Consider the following 27,372-nt stretch of genomic DNA (forward strand, 5'->3'; position numbering starts at 1 on the left):
GCAACGTGATGTAACGTTTCAGTGTTACTTGGGTGTATAATTTTTAACGTTCAATATATAAGGGGACCCAAAATTTATCTATCATGTGTAGTATTTTCACATTTTTTTTTACCTATGCATTATCAAATATTAAAATTAGTCGGAGACTGCTAGACGTTTGAATTTAAAAAAAATAAGTGAACAAATTTCAGAGATTTCATAAAGATTCTGAACAAAAAAGAAAGATTCTGCTCTGAAATAACTATAGAACATATTTGACTGAACAAAACGAAGTTTTACATTACAAAACAAATACCACTCATTGAGTTTAATCACAAGCCACTATTGCAATGTGTACTTCTGATAAAAATTTTAAATAAAGTGCATGAAAATGAAGAGAAATTAACTTGAAATAAGTAAAAATTAGCAGTGAACAAAAGCGTATTGCAGTATCATTTGATTTTCAAAACATTCTCGCAAACATAACAACGAAGCTATGTTAGTAATGTTAGTACTATTTGACATTTGACAATGACAGTTGTACATAAAATAAGCATACAACACTGGACGAAACTAAAACATAATAAACCTTTAACACTGAAATGTATAAAAATACTGCACAAATAAGAAATTATTATGAAAAAAGAAATGCGAAATAGACTACAGCTCGCAACAAGTGGGAAAATAAACAAAACTTGCTATAATGCGATTACGGCAACGCCCACTTTTTCTCATTGGAATCTCCTAGAGTCCCTATCTACGTTTTCATATAGGGACTCCAGAATCGCCAATAGTTAATAGTTATTACTTTCCATTCCCAATAAACACACCAAGCAGTAAAAGGTTTCTCAACCAATCAGGTTTTATTGAATTTTAGTGCTCACTAGGGGCCTTAAAACACATGCCCCATATTTGTCGCCATTTGGCTACACTTATAGCCGCCTCTTGGCTACAATTATGGCGCCTTACGCACTTTCATGAAAATGGACTCTCCCAGGCCCTATAAATACCAGAAACTTCAGTCCGTCGATTGATTAACGTTAACGTCTAAGAAAGTCAACAGCATTTCTTGTAATCCCCTTCTTAGGGGAATGCTTCGAATAGTAGAAACATAAGCAGCAACGAAGGAGAGGTTAAGAAAAATCCAATCGTTCGGCGTTTGTTGTCATTTAAGAATGAAAACGGTCAGTGTAACTTTTATGCCTGTAAAAGTATGTTTTATTTCATAAACTTTTTCTCGTTATTATTTTGGTTTTGTATTAATTTGGTTTTGTATTGTGCAATAACAGTTACGAATGATTTAGTTTTAAATATCTTTATGTGCCAAAAGGTTACGATGTAATGTTACTGGTTAGTTTTTTGTTCAAGCTTATGATGCATACTTTAAATTTCGAAAATTTTGTGAAATTTTAACGTGTCAAGTTTTAAGTTGTGTCTAGTTCGTTGCCGGAAGGCAATATAAACTGAACAATTGATTGTTTCTTGCAAGATTCTCTGTGTGCAAAAATTTTGCTTGTTTATAAATGACATATTATGTATAATGTACATTTAATGCGTAAGGGAGATGGAGTACGTTGGTCCGATTTTCTACTTTTTATTTTTTATCTCGTCAAAAAATTCAATGAATTGCTTGAATTTCCATCTCGAGGTTCATTTTATACTTCTCTTTAGAGATGCACCGAATACCATGTTTTGCCGAATGCCGAATATTCATTTAAAATTAGAACCGAATGGTCAGTCAAATATCGAATATCTGTTTAAAATTTTTCGACTGTAACATTTGAACTTTTTGCCAATTTAAAATAGAAAATGTTAACCTATTTTGTGAAGTACAAATGTTTTCCATTTTATGTCATAAAATTTATCTACATTAAGTATATATATTCATTTAAAGTTTATAAGAAATGAATTAAATAATTCCTTAAACACACACATTCAGTTTATGTTTATCTGCAATTCTGCTTAAATGGAGAATTCATTTGCCTGATACATGATTTGATGACTGATAATTTTTACAACATGCTATCTTATAAAGAATTTTGCATTTACTTTACATACAAATAAAAACTCAAGTTGCGTAAAATCTCATTTAAAATTATAATTTATTCAGATGATTTCCTGCTGTCTTAGTCTCTGCAGTATCTGACAAATTTCATCATAATTAAAATTGAGGAATGAAATTCAAACATTGACAGATTTTTTTTTTTTTTGTCTTTAGATGCAAAGGATTAACCCTAGAATTGCAGGAGGGGTCATTTTGACCCCAAGTACACTTTTTCTGCTAATTGCTCCTCGGTATTTTCATAAAAAGCTTTATCCTTACTTGATTTTTCCTTGATCATTGTGCTGTGTAATAACATAAAGGTTTCAAAAATGTTGTATTTTTTTAAACCTCAAACTGTAGAATTATACCATAGAAGCGTGGGAAGGTGTCATTTTGACCCTTTTAAGAAAAAAAGGAATCCAAATACATTTACTGATGCTGAAACAGAGTAGAAACTCATAAATTTCTCCTGGAACATATTACTGCAGATATTTGAAACCATAATGTTTTTGTACGCAAAAGAGAACATTAGCCGCTAGTTTCTGAAGTGCAACTGAAACAGCGCTGGTTATTTTAAGGGCATTTTAAACTCTTTTTAGGGTCCTGGCAAAAATTGGTTTTTGTCACAGTGTCAAAAATAGAATTTGCATTAACAACTCATCAACATATTTTTTAGAAGTTGCATGTGAATAAGAAGAGTGAAACATGCTTTGATAAAATATTTATTTCATTAGTTTGCTTGTTTAATAACACATTCATGCTTAATGTGCTTTAAGAGTTAAATATTGGCAAAATTTTTGTTTTTAAATCTTTTAAAAGTTACCAACAAAATTTACAATTGTTGAAGACCCAAATATATTTATTTGCTTACAGTGTAAAGGTAACTAGCTTGTTTATTTTATAGCAATTTTTCCAAACAATCCATATATTTTTTTAAATTGTACCTGTTAAATAAATATGCAACAATGAAATAAAAGAAATTGAGATAAATGCAAAATTATTTCCTTGAATAAAACATCACTTAAATATCAGTCTATAACATCTTTAAAAAGCTATTGTTTCAGAATAGTCATTTATCGTAAGGGTAATAATTGACGAATGGTTTCGTAAATTTGATTCTACAAAAGAAGAATTTGAAAGTATCTTTCTATTGTAGCTGTAGTCACAGGACGCGCTTGCAGAGCTGTGACTAGTGTGCAGGAATCTTTGTCTACTGCAATTAACTTCGAACCCACAGTGGTAACTTCTTACTCATAGTTGATAAATGGCTTTTCAATCTTCTGTAGCATGAGCTAATATTACTGAGAATTAGATTTAATATCAGGGGCGTAGCTAAGGGGGGGGGGGGACAAAACCCCCGGGGGGGGGTTTGGGGACAAAACCCCCCTGAAATGTTTGTCTCAAAAAAAGGAGAGAGAGCAAAAGAAAGAAAAGAGAAGAGAAAGAAAGGAGAAGAGAAAGAAAGAAGAAAAAAAAAGATAAGAAATAAAAAAGAAGAGAAGAAAAAGAAAAAAAATCAAAACGACTTTTTTTCTGAATAACAATGGTCAAAAATTTACTTTGCTCCCCCCCCTCCCAGTGCCATTGAAAATCTGCTCCATGAGTGACCCTCAAGCGTAAAGACCCCTCACTCCTCACTCTGCTGCGACATTTTTTTGATAATTGAGTGAAATTTCACTCTTCGCTTTAGATAGTGATTTATTTAGTGATTTATTGCAAGTTTAAGGAATCATTTTGACAGTAAAAGAAACTTTAAGCATATCTTTTTCAGGAAAAAGTCTTTTATTGCTTTTTGGTGCCTGATTTTTCTTTTTGTTTTTTTGATTAATTATTTATCCTCTTGAGGTTAACAATTGCTGCAAATCTAACCTGGCAATATTCTAGGATTTTCCTTTTTTCTTTACTTGAAAAAATCTTAAACTTTCCTTTCACTCCTATAATCTCCGGTTTCTATAAGGAATCATAATTTTTAGAAAGAGAGCGACCAAAGAACAGTACTAAACCAGATAACAGAGCAAAATGGCTTTTAACTTGAATAACCTTTAACCATGAACTTGAAATACTCATCCATAATGCAACTAATACTCAACCTGTGAATTTCACCCCTTTACTCTTCTTCCAACAAATTGCTTGAAACGATTGTCCTTTTGTTAATCTTCCTAGAAAACCTATTCGTGGAACGCATTTCTCTCTGTTTTGCCCCCTCAACCATTTCTGTTTCGAGTTGAAGAAAATGCTTTTGCTTGCTGCTTTAAAGATCATTGGGCTTCAAATCCGAAAATGATAGCATAGCCGGAATTCGAGACATAAGGTTTTTGTTGGCGTTGTGCTGCCATAGTTCAAACGACCTTTGCTAACCAGGAGTATCCACCGCAATCACATCGATTTGTCGAAAATGTCAGCCAGTATTTACTGCGTATTCTTTTAAAAACGTGCGGTCTGAACTATTTAGAATAGTATATTCTAAGTGAACGTTGTTGTATAATGAAACGATCAAAACCGATAACAAGCTTTTTAAAACCCAAAGAAAAAAATTTAAATGACGAAAATGGTTGCTCTAAAAAGAGAAAGTTAACGTCCCCTGAAGAAAACGAAGTACAGTCTGCTGAAGCAGCATTAATCCCATCGAACCTTTCTGAAGGAAATTTTATTTTAATTTAAAAGAAAAATTGCATAGCATTACAGGAATAAAATAATTAAAAACGAAATGAATCTAGTCTAGACTGTTCTGTTACCTTGGTTCGCATTAAAAAGTAGAAAATAAACAAGACTTCTGTTTATAACACTCGAAAATTGCTGTTGCTCTCTCAAATAGATATTTATGTAAATCCTAAAGCAGCTAATAAAATTTAAAATAAAAACTTGAGAGGAGACCAGATGGTATGCAGCTTTGTGCAAATAACTTTCTACCGCCTATATTTCTTCCCTTTTTTTAATTCAAATTTTATTAACTGCTTTAGAATTAGCATAAATGTAAATACATATAAAAAGCAACATATAAATATAACAATATGAAAAGCAATTTCATTTTTTGCAGGTTATAATCAAGAAGTCTTTTTCTATTTTATTTCATGCTTTTAGTGTGAACCAAGTAAGTAAAAAAACTCTGACCACCGATGAGATTGAAAGTCAAACATGCAGTTTACAGGTGGAAATGGGTGCATCTATTAGCTTTCAGGGATGCCAGCTTTTGTAGATGTGTGTTAGCCTCTAAATTAAGCAGTTACACTGAAATGAACAGAACATGCTCATCAAATATTTGATTTTCTCCCTGATTTGGATAGACTGGCTCCGACTACACCCGTTGCTAGAAAGTTTCACTTTAAATTAAATGGATTGAAAAGAAAAAAAGTTAAATTTTCCAAAACATTAAAAAAATAAATAAAAATTTTTTGTTTTGTTTGAGACAAGTATCGAACTTGGAGCACCCCATTCCAAAGTATGTAAGATTCACCTCCCTCTTATTATTTTTTTAATACTAAAAAAAGTTTACACACACATATATTATCTATCTATCTATCTATATATATATATATAATAAAAGAAGTAACCCCCCCCCCCCCCCGAAAGTCGGGTCTAGCTACGCCTCTGATTTAATATAAAATGCATCTATCAAACAAGAGATATACAGTTTTTTTTTTCTCACCTCTCAAATCTATCCATTTTCTCAGTAAAAGAGAAAACTGCATTATTTCTTAAGAGAAAAGAAAAGTTAATGTTTTCCTATGTCAAAACTAGATAAGACGCAGCAAAAATAGGTTTTTGCCAATGGGAAAAAAAAAGCCTAAGCACTTCCAATTTTTATTAAATTTATTACTTTCAAGGACATAATTATTTTTAAATATTTAAATGATTGGGCTTGGGTGAAAACAGTGTATGTATTGCAACAGCAACACATCATGGCAGAGATTTAAAATCATTGTTATTACTATTACAATGCATTTTTTTTCTATTTAATAATTAAATTAGTTATAAAATTGAGAAGTAGAATTTTTGTTCAATGTTAAATATTATTTAAATCATTGTCATTCCATAATTAACAAATTAACGTATTTTAATGCAACTTTATACATAATTTGGTTTTTGCAATTTTTTCCATTTTTGCCATGGTTTTTTTCCATTGCCTGGTAAAAATACCATTTGGTCGGTAAAAGGACCAACTGCTAAATACTTCATTAATATACTAACTATATACTTTATTACATCTACTAAAATCTCTATACAGTAAACTCTTGATTATCCTCGAACCAATCAACAATCAGGAACATGCATTTTCGCAGTAAAAAGCAAATATTAATTTTTTTTTGTCGAAAAAATTTTAAATTTAAGCTCAGTTGTTTTTGTTTCATTATTTATTGTGCTTTTTTCATCGTACATACACTTGTTCATTATTGATATTAAGTTCTGCAAAAATACAAAATATTTTTACTGCACTGTATATATTTTCACTGTTTAAGGAAAATATTTTGCATCAGTACAGCTAAGTTTTTGAGGAAGGACGATTTTTACCTTATTTGACCCTCATTTTAGCCTTTTTTGGGTTAATCCATGATTTTTTTATCCACGGAGTTAGTGCCACCCAATTCTGCGGATAATTAGAAGTTTACTGTATTCTTTAAATAAACTATTGAATATAAATGTTTATTTTTAACTAATTTTCACAAATATATTGCATTATACGAGGACCGATGCAGATTTTTCAGAGGGTCCAAATGACCCCCATCCTATTTCTAGGTAGGGGGAAAGTGGTAATGAATGGGCCATGGGGATGAATGGGCTACTAACAAAATATGAAAAGTATTCTCATAAAATTATTTTAGATGCCACTAATCGATAGAGCTATTTGTTCTACTAAATTCATGCAATTTTCAATTGTTTGAGAAAAGCCATTTTTCCACTAGAGTACGATGGTCAAGAATCTGATTGAAAAGTATTTTTCCCTTTTCAGTAAAATAATTACTAGCTGAAAAATCTATTATTTCACTGCAGGTATATGTATTAGCAAGTCTTTCCATATCTGTAAACTAATTTTAAGATGTATTTTAATGCTATTTGAATTTCTTATATTAAAAATACCTGAATATAACTCCAGAAGTATAGGTAGGGCTGAATGGGCCACTAAATCATGGTTATGGATGGGTATACCAAAAAAAGGGGGGGGGGGGTCTTTTTTTTTCTGATTTTCTCTTTAATATGAAACATAACTAACTAGCTGTCATAGATTTACATTACTGTCTTATCTGTTAGATTCTTCTTATCTGTTTAGATATCCTATTCTGTTAGAATAGGTTTATAGTAATTTCTAAAATTTGCACCATTTTAACCCTAAGAAAGATTAGCTATTAAATTCTATAAATGATTAAGATGAACTGTCCAGTTATTGACCCCACCTGTCAGTATTTCAACATTTCAATTTGATATGAGTGAGTCCATCCAGTATTTAATAAACAGGTTAGAGTAGAATAGTGTGCTTTTGCTTTGTTGATTTTGTAGGTTTTTTCCCTTTTTTAATGTCCTATTGTTTGCTTTTATAGATTGGTGTATACAGTGCCAGATTAAGCCAGCGGGGGGCCCGTAGCAAATGTTTCCAAAGGGCCCTCATGTTTACATGATATAGTAAACAATAGTGGATACGGGAGGTGCACTTGCAACACATATGAATACATAAATATGGATATAATTTTAGAGCTTTCCAAAAACGCAATTTTTTAACGGTATAAAGGAAGAGGGGTCTGGTTTTTAGAATTAAAATTTTCAATATTTTAATTCTAAAAACTGAATTCTAACGACCCCTGATGACATTAGGGAGATAAAAGGCTCGGAGGCCCTAATTTGGAGATTTTTTGAAACTGAAGTTTAAAAATGCTACTTTAGGTAAGTTTAAAAGAAAAAATTTTGGTTCACAGCAAATCTCTCCAGGCAATTTTTCTAACTAAAGTCTTAAATAAAACTAGATTATCTTTAATGATGTTGTAGAGAGAGAGGGATGTTCAAGAACGTCCCATAGGAAAATTTTCGAATTTATCACCTATTAATAATCTAAAAGCACATTTTTAAGCAGAAAATTTTCGAAACTATCGAGCATACTCTTTGAAAAGTAATTTTATACGATTTTGGTGATTTTTGGGTGGGGGTGGTGGGGAGTTCACGAAAGCCATCCCCTCGGAGACTTCTCGAAATTGAAGTGTTGAAAATGTGATACATGAACCGTAGGGTTCAGGCATTCTCCAAGGCAACCCCTGAAAATTTTGGAAGTTGAAGTCTTAAAAGTACATTTTAGACCATCGTTGACAATGTTGGAGGGGGAGAGGTACACTCCCATAGGAAATTTTTTGAAATTATAGATCGAAATACACACTTGTAGGCCACCTTACATGATGTTATGAAATGGAATCGGACTCGGGATTTCAACCATGGAAATTTTTCAAAACCGACGTTCCAGAAAGCAGTTTTAGCGAGTTTTCGATTATGTTAAACAATTTTCTCCCAGAGTTTTTCTGAATTTCAAGTTTGAATAAAAAAGTTTTTGACTACCTTTGCTGATGCAAAAAAAAGGGTGAGGTTCGGGGCAAGGCTGGCAGCTTTTAAGTTCCCTTTCACTCATAGGAAATAATTACAAACTAGATTTAAAGTCTTTCTTCTGCACATAATTATTTTTGTTCTTCAACAAATAATGATTTCTGAACAGTTTATTTATTTATTTTGCTCAACATAAATGTCAACAGTCTAAGAATAATTTTCTTCCCTTTTATGTCATGATCTCTTAATTTTGCTCATAGTTGTTTGCAGTGCTGGATCTACGGGCTCGTGTCGCCGGCGGCAATTTTTAAGGTTGACAAATTGGCATGAAGTTAAGAGACCAAAGAGAGTTTAGGAGGACTTATAATTACCTTTTCAGGACTCCAATTTTGAAATCTTTATGAAGAAAGTCGGTCAATTTCAGTCAATTTCTGGGAAAAAAACCCATTCCCCCTCTCTTTTCGCCAAAGAGAGCTTTAAAATGTATTTTCAAGATTTGCGCTTTTAGAGTTTCAGAACCTCCTTCTAATGCTACCTCCAAAAATTGCTTAAAATTGCCTAAGACCCTAAATTCCGAAAAATTCTGGAAAGAGCTTTTAAACCATCTCAATTTCAAAAAAATTCCAAAGGAGAATACCTACTTCCTTAGCTTTTCAGTGTTCCAGAGAAAGGCTCCAAGCCACTTTACCTACAGTTAGTACTAAAGATAGTATGTATCTTGAAGATTTCAGTTTCTAACATTTTGCAAAGCAAATGCATCCCCTAAACCCCCCCCCCCTCCCATAGCGCCTCCAGTGATAACCTAAAATCACAATTAAAAACTTCAAGCAGAAATTTTTCTGGGGGAGTTCAGTCCCTCATCCTTTTCTCTAAACTTCCCGCATAGATTGAAATTTCGTTTATAACTATACCATGAGTGGATCCCTCAAACCCTTTCTTCTCAAAGATAGCTTGAAATTGACTTCAGTTTTGAACACAGTTTCAGGAAAGAATCCGTTGCCCTTTCCTCTATTGTTATCAAACCACCTAAATTTACTTTTTTTATGGTTGAATAACTGAAAGTTTTAGGAAGGCTCCCGAACTCCTTTAAAATTCCTAAGATATCTTAAACTTGACTTCAATTTAAAAAAAAAAAAATATCTAGAGAAAACCCTATTCTCCATTCTTCTAACATTACCAAACATTGCCAAAATTGTAATTTTTAGGTTACTTTTGAAAACTTTCTGACTCATCTGAGATTTCTTTCCAAACACTAAGAAAGATTAACTAAAATTGTGTTTTTGAGACTCTATTTAAGAGAAATTTCTGGAAAGCTTCTATCAATCCCCTCATCTCCTTTGTGCTTCCTCTGACAGGGGCGTAGCTAAGGGGGGGGGGTTTGGGGACAAACCCCCCCCCCCCCGAAAAGTTAGTCACAAAAAAAAGAGAAAAAGAAGAGAGAAGAGAAATAAAAAAAAAGAAAAGGAAAAAATTCCAAGCGGTTATATAAAAAAGAAGTAACCCCCCCCCGAAAGTCGGGTCTAGCTACGCCACTGTCCTCTGACGTGACTAAAGATATTGTTACTTCAAACTCTTTGATGCTCACTAGGGTGGAACGAAAAAAACAAAGTTTTTACTTTCGAATCGTAATAGTGCAGAAAAGTTGCGATTGGTGAAGACTTACAAAACAAAATAATTTTTTTTTAATCGGATAATATCTTCCAATCCCGCAACGAGCCTAAAAATTTGAAAAAATGGAAAATTTCATGTTTTTAGCGATTTTTTAAAAATTTTGCTCCAACATTACTTTTTAATACTCTAAGACGGAAAAGTTACGATTGGTGAAGCCTTCAGAAATTTAAAAAAAAAAACTGTTGAAATCGAATAATACATTCTGATCCAGGAACAAAAATGAAAAGTAAAAAAAAGGGAAAATTTCATCTTTTCTTAGTAATCAAAAATAAAATTGTTTTTGCTGTTTTTTCCCCCGGTGTTACAGGGAAAAGCCTGTTAAAAAACCCCATAATACACATAAACATTAATTTATTAATTGACTTTTAAGGTATCTTCTAAACATGCAAAACTACCATTCTTTACAATAATGAAATATTTTCAAATAATAAAAAGTTATAAAATATTTACCAAATTTACAATCCAGTATACAAGTCTTATTGTTTTAAGTGTTTCTTGTGGAAGCTAATTTATAATCAGATTTTTTTGGAAAATTCGGGCATAATTGATCTGGATTTCAATGTTGCTTTTATGTAGCCCTCTCTTGATTTAAATCCACACACTTTGAGTGAAGCCTCCGTCACTAACTTCACACATCTTTTGACAGCTTGCGTAAGGCGGGGGAATAGTTTTATATCCCAGTCGGGTATATTGCCTGTTACAATACAATTTTCAATGTCTTTGTTATGACCGTTTCGAAGAAAAGGTGGCGAAGATAGCTTTGTTGTGTTCCAATTAATAATCTCTGTGTAATCTTCTGCTTCGAAATTTAGAGATGGAATGACAAAGTTTCTAATGCTTTTGCCTTTAGAAAGAAACTCTCTGGCTTTTAACACACTTTTAAACGCTAGTTCTCTTATATGCCTCCTTTCATCAAACACCATTGCCATTAATTAGATTGTCGGGTAAGTATCGACAGGTTTGAATTGTTCTGTAAACATGAATGGCATCGTCTGTGAAATTTTTGCGGTTCTTTATTTCAAACCAGACCGGCATGTAACATCGCAAAATAAAAAGTCACTATGTGTTTTAACTCGCCTGATAGGATCGATACACTTACGTACAGTCTAAGAACTCTATTTGCACAAGTGAGCCATCTGGAATGTGAGAGTGGGCCGGGGTCACGATTTGACAAATCATTTGGTCCAAAGTTCCAATTTTTCCTATGCCATGTTTCCTCTGAAGATAGAGAAATCTTTGTTCAGAGATCAGTATCTTTTCAGATTTTTCACACGTACATTTCATGTAAATTGGACATTCACAAATGTCTGGGGTCTTTTTACAAGTGCAAATAACATTCTTTACGCACTTACAGGCAGAGATGTCAAAGAGTTTCCTTCTTCACTTTTAAATTTATCAATCCTTTCTTTAAACTTGGGTTTATCCTTGTCTTGGTTGTAAGATCTCATGAAATTGAGATATTTTTTGTAGAAGATATCAATGAGCTGAGCAATTCTTTTCAGGGAAACTGTAGGAATCGAGGCCTTATCAAAGATACATTTAACTTTTTGTCCTTGACAATGGAAAAACTCATTTTCGTGTTATTGACTTTTCTAGATAACTCAAATCTCTCTTGAAAGCAACTTTGAAGTACATTTTCATAAGTAAGGAGTTTATTTGTTGGCAAATCTCTCGGGTGGCCAAATATAGGGCACTCAAAGGACTTTCTGGTAATTCTTTTCTGCAAAGATGGATTCATGTTTGAAACACGTTAAACAGAGCAAATAGACATCACACGCACATTAGAAACTTTGAGAAATACTGATGCCAGCACGACTGCTTTATTCATTTAAGTAAGATACCTATAGACACAAACCAACTAAAAAGCTCATAAATTCAAGATCGTGAGGCGCTAATGGAGCGTATTAGATGCATACACTGTACTGAGCGGCATAAACAAATATGAGTCTTGCGGGATTAAAGGTCCATGTGGACAATTTCACAGACAGGCTAGTACTGAAATATCACATTTATTTTATAAACAAACGTTCTTTCATTAGTATTTCATACCGAACTTATGAGGCTCGTTAAACTAAAAGAAAAAAAAAAGCTAAAAAAGGGCTTAAAGTTTACATTTTTTTTTAAATATGTAGGTTCGTTGCGCGATCGGAAAATATTGTTTTATTTCAAAAAGATTTTTTTTTTTTGCTTTGAAGTCTTCACTAAACGTAACTTCTCCGTTCTGTAGCCTGAAAAAGTACATTGAACCAAAAATGTTAAAAATTCGGAAAAAAAACCTGAAATTCACAATTTTTTCGATTTTTTAGGCTTGTTTCTGGATCAGAAGGTATTATTCGATTTCAATTTGTTTTTTATTTCTGAAGGCTTTACCAATCAAAACTTTTCCGTCTCAGAGCCTTAAAAAGAAACATTAAAACAAAATTTTTGAAAAATCACTAAGAAAACACGAAATTTTCCATTTTTTCAAATATTTAGGCTTGTTGCGGGATCGGAAGATATTATCCGATTTTAAAAAATTTTGTTTTGTTTTGTAAGTCTTCACCAATCGCAACTTTTCCGCACTATTACGATTCGAAAGTAAAAACTTTGTTTTTTTCGTTCCACCCTAATGCTCACATGTGCTAATGGACACACGTGTGACATGCAGGCGCGGATCCAGGATTCGGCTCAGGAGGGGGCACTTTTTTTTTCAATTTCGGCGCCCCCACACACCTGGCGCCCCCCCCAACCACCAAATGAGTTCTCAAAGATGAAAAATCACATTTTTGATTGTTATCCTCATCTTCTTTACTTTTGAACATTCAGCTATTCTCCCGCTAGGGAAAAAAAATATTAAGTAAAAATGCATTGCTACTGGAAGCGAAAAATAATTTAAATAAACTAATGTAGGACATAATAGGATTTTATAGTGGAGTTCCCGGAACGGGTGACACCTTGGACGTTAATTTGTGGTGCCCCCCCCCCCCTCACTCGCCCCATCAAGGGAAAAAAAGTACAACAAGGTATTCTAATTTATTATTGCAATAAAAGTAATTGATGCGCATAACGTTTTCAGTGTAAACAATTGTTTTAGTATAGCCTTAAATAACAAAATGCAAAATGGTAAGCGCGGATGCAAGGGAGAGGCGATGGGGGTAATAATTTGAGGGACTGTGCACCTGCCATAAACGCAATTTCAGTCGATCTTCAATGAAGTTAGCGGAAGGAGGATGGGGATTCTTCAAAAATGTTTCAAAATTGTAGTCTTAAAAACGCGATTGCATTCCATCTGAAGTTAAAAGAAGAGCAGGTGCACAACTTGAAAATAGCTTTTTTTTAAAGTTTGAAGGGGGGGGGGGGGAGCACTTTTAAAAAATTCCCTCAGACATATGGTTCATATGTAATATATAACACACATACAAAAACTAACAGGACCGTTGGGAGGTCAAAACTGGGAGATGATCTTTGGTAATGTTAAAGGAAGCAAATGTTCGGGCTCCCCCCCCCCCTCAGAATTTTTTTTGAAATTTATGTCTTAGAAACGGGATTATAGACTGCATTTGTGGATGTTAAAGAAAGAAGTGGGGTTTAGGAAATGTCATCGATGCAAATAGGCTATTATCGAACGGTAAAAAAGCCCTAGAATGCCAAGAATTATTAAACTACTAGAATACCGATTTTTTGAGTCGATTTACCCCCCCCCCCCCCCAATGTTCCAAAATTGAAGCGCCAAAAACGAAATTTTTGACAATCTGAAGATATTAAGGAGAGGGGAGTTCCAGGGGGGACTCTCCTCTGGAAGTTTCTCGAAATTGAAGTCCTTAAAACAAAGGTTTTTAGACTTTCTTCAACGATGTTAGAGAGAAAAATTCAGAGGTTCATCCCCTTAAAACTAGCAAAATTGTAGCTTTAAAAACACAATTTTCGTCATTCTTAATTGATATTAGAAGGACGGATTTCAAAGACCCCTCCCCAGGAATTTTTCGAAATTGAACTCTAAGAAATCAGTTGTAGGCTATATTTGATAAGGTTAAGGGCCTGGTAATTTTTTGAAATTGAAGATTAAAAATCGCTACTTAGACGATCTTCGGTGTTGTTAGATGGTGGGGTGTTCGGGGGCTCTTCCTCCTGAATAATCTCTACAAAATAAAAGACCAGGAAACAAAATTTGATACTGTCTGTAATAATTTTCGATGGGGGGAAGGGGTGAGCTTCGTGCACAGCATTTTTATTTTCAGAAGGGAGGTGGAACAAATTAGCTGACCTAGAATCTACAACTGTTAAAATTTTTTAATTTAAACATTTCTTTTTAAAATAATTAAGGTTTTTTCCTAACATTTCTTTCCCTTGTTAAAATAACTTTTCTATCCCTAAGACATTTTCCTTCCTTCCTTTCAGTAAGAAAGAATACTTCTGAAGAAAAAAAAAACATCAACTCAGCATTCAGGGGTAGGTACGGGTCCTGTGGACCCCTCCTCTGGTTGCGCCACATAATAAGAATGTAATTAAAGACTGCACTAGCGCAGCCAGAAATACCTTCCGGAGGAGGTTTTGCGATGAAAAATACTATCTGGAGAGACTATCTTTTCTTATCAAAAATATCCTCGGGAGGAGGTTTTTTGATGAAGTGGATTTCTTTTTTTAAATCAAAAATACCTTTTGAAGGTGGTTTTTTTGCTCAAACAATTCTACTAGAATTGGCATTTATGTTAAAACCAATGGCTCTGAGGGGTGTTTTCACCTCCAAACCCCCTACTTCCAGATATTTTTCAAAACTTAAGTCATAAAAACGCTATTGTAACCTATCTTTCGTAATGTTGAAGGAAGGAATGAGGTTTATGTGTATTTTTTTGAAAAAGTTTCATGAACGCAATTTCAGACGATCTTCGATGATGCTTCGCAAAGAGAGGTTAGGAGGCTCTCCCTTGGAAATTTTGTCGAAATTAAAATACTAAAGACGTAAATAAAGTATCTCTGATGACGTTAGGCGTTAGTGGAAGGGTTTGGATTTGGAACTTTCTCGCAAACATTTTTCGAAATCAAAGTTTCAAAAACGCAATTTTTGACGATCTTTGGTGATTGCAGAGTGGGGAGAGGTTCGCCCCTTCCCTCGGACATTTTTGAAAACTATAAAATCATAAACAAAAAGCACAATCGCAAGCCAGCTTTAACGATAAACGAAAAAATGGAATTCTGAAACTCTCTCCCAGAAATTTTTAGAAATTGAAGTCAATAATGAAGTTTTTGACGCTCTTCGATGATATTAGGAGGATAAAGGAGGACCTCCCCCGCAGTTTTTTTATTACTGAATGTTAAAAAACGCAATTTTAGATGGTCTTCGATAATAGTAGGGAAAGGGAGTGGGAGGTCAGAGTTCTCAAGCGGAAATGTTTCAGGATTGAAGACCTAAACCTGTGTTATTAACATGTGTAACCAGGATATGTAGTAAAGGTTGAATGATTAAACTCAATCGCTCCTCACTTGAAAAATTTCTGTATCCGCTGTTGAGAACGGGCAATTCTCATGATATTGCGCCCCTAAGCAGACGCAGACGCGCCCCACTCCTCACTGGTTGAGGAATGGTTAATGAAGTAAAAAAAAAATTAAATGTCTTTCTTTTGCACCCAGTTCCAAAACTTCCCCTAAATTTAGAGGGACACTCATAAAATGCAGATATTGCACCCCCTAGGGAGCGCGGGTGCCCCACAGATTGAGAATCCGTAAATGAACCAAATAAATTTTTCAAATGTCTCTCTTTCTTTTGTACCCAATTCCAAAACTTTCCCAGTAGATGTATAGGGAAACTCATAAGTTACAGATATTGCGCCACTCAGGGTGCGCTGAGAACCGATGAAAGAACCAAATAAATTTTTAAAATGTCTTTCTTTCTTTTGTACCAAATTTCAAAACTCCCCCCCCCCCCTAAATTTAGAGTGAAAATTTAAAAGTTGCGAATAGTGCACCCCCTAGAGCTCGCTTCCCACAGGTTGAGAACCGGTGAATGAGACAAATTTTCCAAATATATTTCTTTCTTTTGTACCTAATTCCAAAACTTCCTCTCTAAATTTCAAAGGAAAACTCATTAGTTACGGATATTGCGCCTCCTAGGGGAACGCGCCCTACTTCCCACTGATTGAGAACTGATGAATGAACCGAATAACTTTTCTAAATGTCTACTTCTATACCCAATTTCACAATTTTTCCCCTAAATTTGGAGGGAAATGTTTTAAGTTGCGAATATTGCGCCCCTAAGAGGGGCGTGGAAGCGCCCTACTTAATATTGGTTTAGAATCGTAAATGAGAAAAATAAATTTTCTAAGTACATTTCTTTCTTTTGTCCCTAATTCCAAAACTCCCCACCCCCCCCGCTTTATTTAGAAGGAAAATTCATAAGTTGCGGATATTGCGCCCCCAAGGGACGTGCCCTACTCCCCACACATTGAGAAGTAGTGAATGAACCAAATAAATTTTCCAAATGTCTTTCTTTAGTACCCCATTCCAAAATTTTCCTACCAAATTCAGAAAGAAAGCTCATAACTTGCGGATATTGCCCCCACAAGAGGGGCACGGAAGCGCCCCACTTCACACAGGTTGAGAACTGGTGAATGAGACTAATAAATTCCAACTATCTTTCGTTCTTTCTTTTTGGTATTTAAATATTCGTCCAGGGACGCTTTCGGCGCCCCCTTCCTACTGGCGCCCCTGATTTTCCCAGGGAGGGGCAATTGCCCCCATTGCCCCCCCTTTGGATCCGCGCCTGGTGACATGTGGAGTAAAGTGAGTATTCTCAATCTTTATCAGTTTGAAGGCTTTTACCATCTCTAAATGACACTCAAGAAACCCCCTCCCTCCTCTACCAATGATACTGGTCAGAATGGTATTATTTCATAACGAGTCTGCACTTTAATGAAGAAAATAAGATTTTTAATATACTTGACCATTTGGGAAAAAGCTAGACTTAAATAAAGAGAGAAATTTAAACATGTAAAAGCACGGGAAAATAGTTTTTTCTTTTCCCGGATTTTTTTTATCATGGCGTGGTGCTTCCAGAAGCGTGGGGCCCATAGCATTTGCTACTTCTGCTCTATGGCTAATCCGGCCCTGGATGTATATTTAAATCAAACATTAAAAAAAATTTCTCTGTTTGAAAATCTAGGTAATAATTGTTATTTATTATTAACACATTATCAGTGATAATATTGAATTTTACCATTGAATTTTAATGTAATAATATTGAATTTTAGAAGCAATTAAAATTTTAATTATCGAAAAAATAAATAAAAATTAAAAGTAAGTGTAGTGAAATTTGTAAACATTTTTTGCTTGTGTTTTAATTTATTCATGATAATTTTTGAAAAGATTAATTCCACATGTTTTCGTTGAATTCATGTAGTAGCCCATTCATTACCTTCAATGATCGATTCAGCCCCATGGGTGGGGATAAATGGGCCAAATTTCTATTTTTCTATTTTCTATTAACATTCATTATAGACATATTCCAATCCAAGTTTTATGACTTTTTTATGTAACCACAAATAAGTAAAGTAACTAAGGGGCGATTTTGAGCTAAAAAAAAGTATTAGAAAAAATAACAAAAATTAAAAACCAAAAATTGGCCTATTCATTACCACTCTCCCCTATACGAAGACCACCGTAATTATAGTGTTAGTAAACTTTGAGGTATATGAGTTTAGTTGTTTCTCAACAATATTTAATATTTTGTGTGGCATAATACTAAAGAAATTTATATCAGGGTTGGCCGGATTGGACCCAATTGGGTTGGACCCAATGGGTTTTTTTGAAAAAACCCATTATTTAGCCCACTTTTGGGTTTTTTTAATTTTTTGGGAAGTTTTTAAAAAAATTAATTTAAATACTTTCGCAATTTAAACTTCTTTTTCGTTTCTTCTTCACCACAGACATTGGACATAAAAAATGAATTTTTTGAAATAGTATTTCTCAACTCTTAACAGCATTACAAAAATGTTTCAAAGATTTTAAATAAATATATTTAACTTTTTTCTTTAACTGATAAATAAATGGACTCAAATTATTTTGACTAAGTCCTGTCACGTCTGATTTTCCCAATATTTGCAGATTGTACAGAGGATACTACTCTAGCTAAAAGGCTTTCATGTGAATTATTTCTGCAAACAAACACTTCGCAAATCTCGGATAAACACAAGGTATATTTTTTAGAAATTAACAGGTTTTTCAAACGGTCGGGCAGAAAACAGAACAGGATGTACAGTATTTTCATTATCTTACGAAAAAGTTTAATATTTCTTAGTTTGTACACAGAAATAGAAAAGCACGGTTCAACATAAAATTGAAAGAAATATCTTGATTAAGCTGGAATTCAGTAAAAAGGGAGTAAAACCTACTTGAGGTTCTACAGTAGTTTTGCATAACAAAATAAAATACAGGAAAGTAAAATGCAAAAAAAAAAAAGTAGTAGCAATTAAAAACGAACAATAGATTTTCTCACTCGTGAAGTAACTTTGCATTAACTGTTGATAATCATGAAAACTAAAAAATCTGAAACTTAACCATTCTTGGGTTTTGTCGTCTTTTATACTTTTCTTCAGAAAACGCTGAATTTTAACTAGTTTTCCAGTTTTTTTACCCCAAGACAATTTTTGCGCTTTGTCCATATACTTACGCTACAATATGCTACAAGTACCCCACATTTTCCCTAAAAAAAGACAAAAAAAAGAAAAAACCCACATTTCTTTTAAAAAAACAAAGCTTTAGTTCGGTTTTTTTTGGGTTTTATTTAAAAAAACCCAAAAAAACCCTGGGTCCATGGGCTTTTTTAAAAAAACCCGGGTTTTTGCCAACCCTGATTTATATACTGTGAAACATTTAATATCCTAGTGCAAAACTGAGAAAAAGAAAAGATTTGTATTTTATATAAAAATTAGCAGCTTATGTTAAGTGGTTATAAATTAACTTGATATGTTTTTTTCCTTTTTATGACAACTCATATTCAATAGCATTATGTGTAGTAAGATTTAAGAAAATTTTAAAGCTATAAATTTAACACTGGAGTATTTTCTCTTACATAAAAATTACTTTGAATGTGACAAAATTAGTAAGTAACAATTTAAATTAATTTTGACCATGGCACTATGCTAAAACTTTCATTCATTGTTTGATATTGAAATAAGTGCAAATGAGTGACAATATTTCCCCCACCTGGCCTCTGCATTATTTCCCTTTTGAAGGTAAGGCTTACTGTTTGAAAAGTAAGACGGGGAACAACACACCAGTAAGTGTTTAACGGTTGAAAGCAGGTAGCTATACTCGATAGATAAATTTTATGAGTATTTTTCGCGGTCTTTCGAATGGGACTTGAATCAAGTAAATCAAATACAGTAGAAGACCGTAATAACGCCGACCTATATAACGCAATTCTCTATAAACCGCACTACTTGTCAGAAGTAAACAATAAGTTTTGAAGTTAAAAAAATCCCTGTTTTGCTTTGCAAACATAAAAATTGTTAGGCAAATTAAATTTTGAAAGTTTTTCCTCTTAGCATCTTATTTCAAAACTTTTGAAATGAAAGTTAGTACTCATAGTGAACAAAAAATACCAGATGACTCTTAAAAATGCAGTTGTTATGCAAATTATGAAGCTAGCAGAAGTGCAGGATTTTGATTGTGAAGCATATTTATTTGTGAATAACTAATTGCTAATATTGGTGCTTTAATACTCATTGCAGATAAAACTCATTCTGAAATGCCAATATATAGATATATTCTGAATATTAGTTTCAAAATTTGTGAAATGATCTATATAACGCAAAAACCTGTATAACGCAAAAGCTCTGGTCCCAAGGTGTGCGTTATAACGGTCTTCTACTGTAATAATTTTAGGTAGAAAGAGCCATTTAGTATAATTTTCGAGTCGTAAAATTAAAATTTGAACGAATTTGGTTCTTTGTTGAAGCTTGAAAACAAGGGTGGATACAGAAACTTCTCAAGGGGGGGGGGGGCGATAGATTTTTATTATTTACCCATATATATATATATATATATATATATATGTGTGGTGTTCAAACATATAATTAAACACAAGTTAATACAATGATACTTATTACTTAAAATAAACTTTGGAGATGCAATATGATCGGTATCAAAAAGGTGAACTCATGTGCACATTACATTATTTTGGTACAAAATAAATGCATCTCTGACATCGGCATACATTTTCAACATAGAACCGAGAACCACAATGAACATTGGGCGTTTTTAATAGAGAAACATGAAGCAAGATGCATATTTATTATTAGGTGGTTTTTTACGTTTTATTTTATTTTATTTTCAGTTTTTAACAGTATTTCCTTTTGTAATCCAGTTATCAAAGTAAGAATTGAAATTGAAGATGTGGTAGATAGATGTCCAATATGTTTTTTTGAATGAAAATATTAACTTCAGATTGTCATTTGGAAACCTTATGTTTGTATCTAATTATATGCAAGTTTATATAAATTGAAAAGCTTTTGTAACAAAAATAATAAATCAAAATAATTAATACATAAAATCAACATATTTGAAAATCAAGGCAAGCAGTTTACAATTAAGCGTAAAAAAGAACGACATCGAATGCTCGGGGGTATGGGAAATCTTTCATCCCGATAATAGGCAATTAATGTAAAATTCCTGTCTTAAAAATTAATTACAAAAAATTTAATTCGAAGTTTAAAACATAAAACCCCAGGTGAAAACCCTGGGGGGGGGGGGGGCTCGAAGTAATTTTGTACAAATATTCAAGGTTGTAGGTGCTATAAGGTCTCCTGGACGCAAGCCTGCCACAGACTTCCTTTCATTATTTCTTTGACCTTACTTTTTTTTAATACATAGAGAAAATATAAAACTGACCCCAGCTAGAATGGCCCTAGTCAATTTATTCAATTTTGTTTTTTCTAATTTAATAAATTTTTGATAAATATTATCATCCCGGAACTTTACTTAGGTTTTGTGTTTTCAAAGGCTTAAAACACAAACCGTCAATTACAGTTCACAATATTTTTGAGCCGTCTTTTCGATTTTTAATGCATGTGTTTATGAAGCGTGAAAAATATCTATGCATGCACACTCACATACAGACCAAAACTTGTCGAATCGGAAAAAGAAAAAAACGAAAAGAAAATACAAAATACATAAACGTACCTTGTTTAACAACATCTGGTAGCTCACTAGTTTCATGGGTTTTTTCTTGGTCTTCTTTCTTCTTGAAAAATCCAAATAAATTGCTTTGTTTTCTTTTGGACATAGTCTTTGGAAGTGAGATATATTCAAGAGAGACAATGACTGAACATTTCCCGCGGTTTCCTAGAGTGACGCTATACAGAATGACTGGCGTCATCAAAAAATCGGCGGCGCTCTGAATGTCTGATTGCGAAGGTTATGTTTCCCCCTTTCCCCTTTATGATTTGCATTTTAGCCCGTTAGACTTTTTCTTTCTCGGTTAAAAGATCTTAAAGTTTCTGTTTCATCATATTTTCAAGCCAAAATTCAATCCCAACAAAGAAGAAAAAAATGTTATAAATTCTTATTCCTATAAAGGCAAGAAAGAATGTTCTTTTGCCTCTGAAGAAAATTTTGTTTCGCGAATATTCTTTAGTTGTTTTTTTTTTTTTGGTTAATTTCGATAGGTGCCCGGTTATTCATCTCTTGGCTCAAGGGGGGGCGGTCGCCCCCATCGCCCCCCCCTTGTATCCGCCCTTGCTTGAAAACCCTCCTACGTTCCTTCTCTGGTGCTTGAGTACCTCCCTGCCAAATTTTGTCGAGATCTGACATAAACTGGATTTGTATAGGGAACATAAACACAAATATATAGAGGGTGTTCTGTTTTAACTAGCAAAAACTTCTATTTTCGCAACCATTAGTCCTAGATGCATACTTCCAATTGCAAGAAATGTTCAAAATCAGATGCAGAGTTAAGATATTGAAAGTTTGAAGCAAAAATAAAATCTAGTCGAAAAAGACAAAATTTAGGGTCTAGTGGGGTAAAGTGGTCATAAAATCGTACGTTTTCAACTTAGGTGGATAATAAATACAAAAAATTCTTTAAACACTTCAACTTTTTTTGTTGTTATTTTACATTGCATTATTAAAGAACAGGGTACATTGAATTTTAGGAAGAAAAATATTGATTTTAGTAGTTTTATAGCACTTTCGTTTCCCTATGTTTTTATGACCACTTTACCCCATGGGGTGGGGGAAAGTGGTCATAGCATGGGGTAAAGTGGTCATAGTTAAAAATAGATGCAAAACCATTATAAATAACCCTAATACTTGTATATTTTGGTTGTTTTTATAGTTACAAGTATATTTACGAGTACATGCGTGTATACATCAATATATACGTGTAGTGTTATACACGAGTAAACACGTTCCTATATGAGTAAATACTTTTTTTACATCAGATACATTCATGCATGTGCCTACTCAAGTATATACGTGTATATACGATTACATAAGCATATATACGAGTATATAAGCATGTATACGTGATTAGTGTACATGTCTACATGAGTACATACGTGTCACGTGTATACATATGTCACGTGTATATACGAGTATATACGCGTATAAACAAACATCATATGCACGTATGCACTTTTATCTCTAGAAAATACGTGCGTACTTGAGTATATATGTGTATAGTAGACGTATATATGCATATATTATACATACATACATATACGGGTATACACGAGTTAATTCGTGGATACATCCTGTGTGTCTTTGTACGTATCTACACAAGTATATATGATATGGACGCACGAGTATATACGCATGTATACGTGTAAACACGATTATATACCTGTATAGACGTATATACGTACATTTACGTGTATACACCAGTACATGTATGTATCAGGGGGTCATGGCACACTAACGAGGTACGGGAAGATATACCGTATCTCACGGTGAGCAAGACCCACACATTAAGGGGTAAACACCCAGCTGAGCGGAAGCTCAGTATGGTGACCTTTCCCGGCGCAATAAGCACCAAGCCCGTCCGTAGCACAGACGACTATCGACGAAATGAAAGTTAGTACTCATAGTGAACAAAAAATACCAGATGACTCTTAAAAATGCAGTTGTTATGCAAATTATGAAGCTAGCAGAAGTGCAGGATTTTGATTGTGAAGCATATTTATTTGTGAATAACTAATTGCTAATATTGGTGCTTTAATACTCATTGCAGATAAAACTCATTCTGAAATGCCAATATATAGATATATTCTGAATATTAGTTTCAAAATTTGTGAAATGATCTATATAACGCAAAAACCTGTATAACGCAAAAGCTCTGGTCCCAAGGTGTGCGTTATAACGGTCTTCTACTGTAATAATTTTAGGTAGAAAGAGCCATTTAGTATAATTTTCGAGTCGTAAAATTAAAATTTGAACGAATTTGGTTCTTTGTTGAAGCTTGAAAACAAGGGTGGATACTACTATCGACCGCCGCACTCAGTCCCGCGGGGAGCCCGCTACGCGGACCCCCCGTGAGATGGAACCTAAGGTCCACGGCTAAGAGGTGGGGTGCGTGCGGAGAAAAGTACATGTATGTATACACGAGAATATACGCTTATATACATGTCGGCCTACAGAGTGAATCTTAGCTTTTGGGCAAAAATCAAAGGGGTGTGAAAGGGGAGGATAAGAAGCAAAGAATCATAAGGAAGTTATATTAACTGACGCGCTACATGAACACAAAGCTAGAAACTGATGGATGCAAAGCAAGGCACAAATTTGTTGCACAAAGGTGATTTTACCTAACATTTTAGTTTTTAAGAAATATTTACAGCAGTTGTTAAAAGTTACGGCATGATAGCTCTAATACACGCATCGCAACAAAGGCGCAGCGGCTGATGAAAGTTTTTCAAAAGTATCGTTATTGCAACAGAGAGTGATTTGTGAATGCGACGCATGTATTACAGCTGCAAGCTGCAAATTTCATCAATCGCTTTAAAAATTTTTAAGACCTAAAATGCTGTGTAAAATTGTCTTTGAGTATTAAATTTGTGACATTTTTTGCATCCATTAGTTTCTAGATTTGCGCGCATGTAGCGTGTCAGCATTGTGTTTATGACTATATGTTCCTTATGTGATTCTTGCTTCTTATCCTCCCCTCTAATACCTTTTAATAATTTTCTCAAGAGTTTAAACTCACCCTATATACTTGTAATTCTTATGCTTGTATGTCAGTGTCTATTCGAGTACGTACGCGTATATACGTCTCTACCTGATTATATAAGTGTTCTTATATATACGAGTATAAGCGAGCATATACGTGTATAGTAGAATGTATAGCTGAACGGATAAAAAATACTTGTAGATACCCATATACGTATTTATTGGCGCATTTATGTGAATACATCTATGTACGTGCCTTCACGAGTATATATGCGTATGTATACGCATATACTCGTATATGTAACCCCTTTTACTGTAAAATCAATACATATTAAGTAAAAGTAATATTTAATTTGTATCTGCCTTATATTTAAAGATTAAGTGACATTAGAAGAACAATATTCGTTAAGCTTAATATTATGACCACTTTACCCCATCTTACTTAAATTGTTCTAAAAAATTATCTAAAATAGATTCAGCTAACTGCTAATGAGTAAGAGTTCTTGAGACATGTAGGAAGCTTCCTGTATGGTCAATCTGTTCCTAATTCTAACAAACAAAATTTCCCAAGGAAGTTGAAATAGGTGTTTAGATTTAAAAAATTTTCCTATTCACGCAAATATTTTTTTTTACCAAATAAAATTTTGCCAGTTGTAAAATTTTGTATTCAAAATGTAGTTTCTAACTGTCCTACCCTAAAATAAAATTTTCACATTCATTCGAACATTTATTTCCAAGCTATAGCCATTTATATGATGTATGACCACTTTACCCCATTGACCACTTTCCCCCACCAGACCCTAACTTTTTATATGGGCCTTAGGTCCTCTAACTTATATTTAGAGAAATTATCTCCATTGAAAACTTACTGACACAAAAAACTTAACATCTGGGGCCTGTATAAAAAGTTAAATTTTGTATTTATTTACTCATTTTTTATGTCACTTGAAACTTTCAATATCTTAGCTCTGCATCTGATTTTGAACATTTTTGCAATTGAAAGTACAGTGAAACTTCGGTAAGTCGAACTTCGATGAGCCGAAAACTTCGGTAAGCCGAAGTGAATATTTACTCTCGTCATACTGAAAGGAGAATCAATGTTATTTATTTTCGATAAGCCGAAGTTCGTCGAGTCGAAATATTTGATAAGTCAAATTTTATTTCGTGACTGTCGTCAAAGTTTCTTTGCTAACGTAACTCTATAAGTCGAAATAGTGTTTTTTTTTTTCCTTTCTAAAAAGTATGAACAAAAAGAAAAAAATCGGCACCATTGCATTGCATCAAAAAGCGTCTAGACAAAGTGGATCAAATAAATCTCGAACACGATTATTTGCACATAATTTGGCAAGTTTTTTTTTCGCTTAAATTATTGCTTACTTCATTTCTTTTGGTAGAAAACAAAAAGCTGCTCATAAGGGAAGTCACAGCTTTTATTTAGTGCAGCTAGAAAATTAGGTGGGAAATATCACAGGGAGGGTTTTGCTTACAGTACTGAACATAGTTTATGAACTCAGTAGAATACATATATTGTCCGTTTTCCAAGAGAAGGCACTTAGCCACGCCCCCTCGAACGCAGAGTTCCATTTTATGCGGGTGGGGGGAGGGGGATCGGTACGCAATCCACGCTCTTCTAAAGGAGAAAACTAGACAGATTTAACTTGGGCGTGCATTTTAATTTGCAAAAAAGTCTTAGTGTCATTTACATCACTTTCTTCACTTGTCTCTTGTCATTTTAGTTATTCTTCCATTTTAAAAACTGCTGCTTTTAAAATAAAGTGCTATGATCCGAACATACCTTCTGCTGAATTCAGCGAAATAGAATCATCGGATACCACGTGACGGGGGGAGGAGTCAAGTGCCTTCTTGTGAAAAACGAACAATACATACATTATTCAGTCGCCCTCTATAATGAACACCCCCATAATCTGAACACTTTTGTTCGGTCCCATGAGTGTTCAGAATAGAGAGAATCCAGTGTACCTTGTCATTAGTTAGTAAGGATAACATCAGGTTCGGAAGGTGTCAACAACATCTTTTATTTAAAAAATAAATAAATAAAAAATAAAATAAAATAAAATAAACTGCATAGAGGTACAATATCTACACTTCGCCTACTTGGAGTACCATTTCGATCTATGAAACCCATAACAGAGTTGAAGACGAAACACCTAACAAAAAAAGTGTCGGCCATTTTTCGATTGGCGGTGCCAGAAAAAACGACGGTGCAAGAAAAGCAGCAGATGTATTGCATGTTTTTATAGAATCCCATCCGAATGTCCCCGACTCCCTGTTTGAGGTTTTAAAAATATCTGAGGAATATTAAATGAGAGAAAAAAATTATACACTCAAAGCATTGTTTGATAACAGATTAAAAAAATATATTAATTTGAATTTTTGCATCTTGAATTTAAATCAAATTATGTTTTTCGCAATCGCGAGCGTGTGTGTGTATGAATGGGCATTTGTGTGTTTGTGTAGGCGCATGTATGTGTGTTTGTGTAGGCGCATGTGTGTGGGTGCGTGTGTGTGTGTATGTATGCATGTGCGTGTTGTGTGTGTAAGCGCGTGTGTGTAAGCGCGTGTGTGTAGGCGTTCGTGTATGTAGGCATATTGTGTCTGTATGCAGGCATGAGTGTGTGTATGTGTGTGTATGCGTGTGTGTGTAGGATATTGACACAACCTGGAGACGGTTTTCGCAAGAGGAGCAGCACCGTGAGGCCGGTCGACGCGACGGTGGGCTGGCAGAGGGTGCTGGTGGGAAAATAAAATGATAGGAATTCGAAACATTCAAGTGAGAACAATAAGCAATCGTGATTGTTTAAAAAAAAATAGGAAAGTAAAAATTGTTATATCATACATAAAACTATAAACTTGTTTTCCAACCTATACAAGCTCTTGAATTTATAGAACTATATTCTACATTTATTACGTCAAGTATATATCATCGTCTTAGAGCAACAGTAAGACATCTAACCCCAAGAATAACAGTAAGATATCCTACTGTTCCCTTGAAGCTACAATATTAT

The 27,372-nt window shown here is 33.9% G+C and overlaps 1 long non-coding RNA gene across 2 annotated transcripts in view; it reads left to right on the forward strand.

Moving 5' to 3' along the window:
• The first annotated feature begins 1,030 nt into the window (after positions 1-1,030).
• The window catches only part of LOC129218427 (uncharacterized), a 43,611-nt gene continuing 17,269 nt past the window's right edge, over positions 1,031-27,372 (forward strand). For both annotated transcript variants that reach the window (XR_008580330.1, XR_008580329.1), the window contains exon 1: positions 1,031-1,163. This is a non-coding gene — a long non-coding RNA (uncharacterized LOC129218427). The remainder of the gene's footprint in view (positions 1,164-27,372) is intronic.

Source organism: Uloborus diversus, chromosome 3 (assembly GCF_026930045.1).
Source record: "Uloborus diversus isolate 005 chromosome 3, Udiv.v.3.1, whole genome shotgun sequence".
Classification (NCBI taxonomy): domain Eukaryota; kingdom Metazoa; phylum Arthropoda; class Arachnida; order Araneae; family Uloboridae; genus Uloborus; species Uloborus diversus.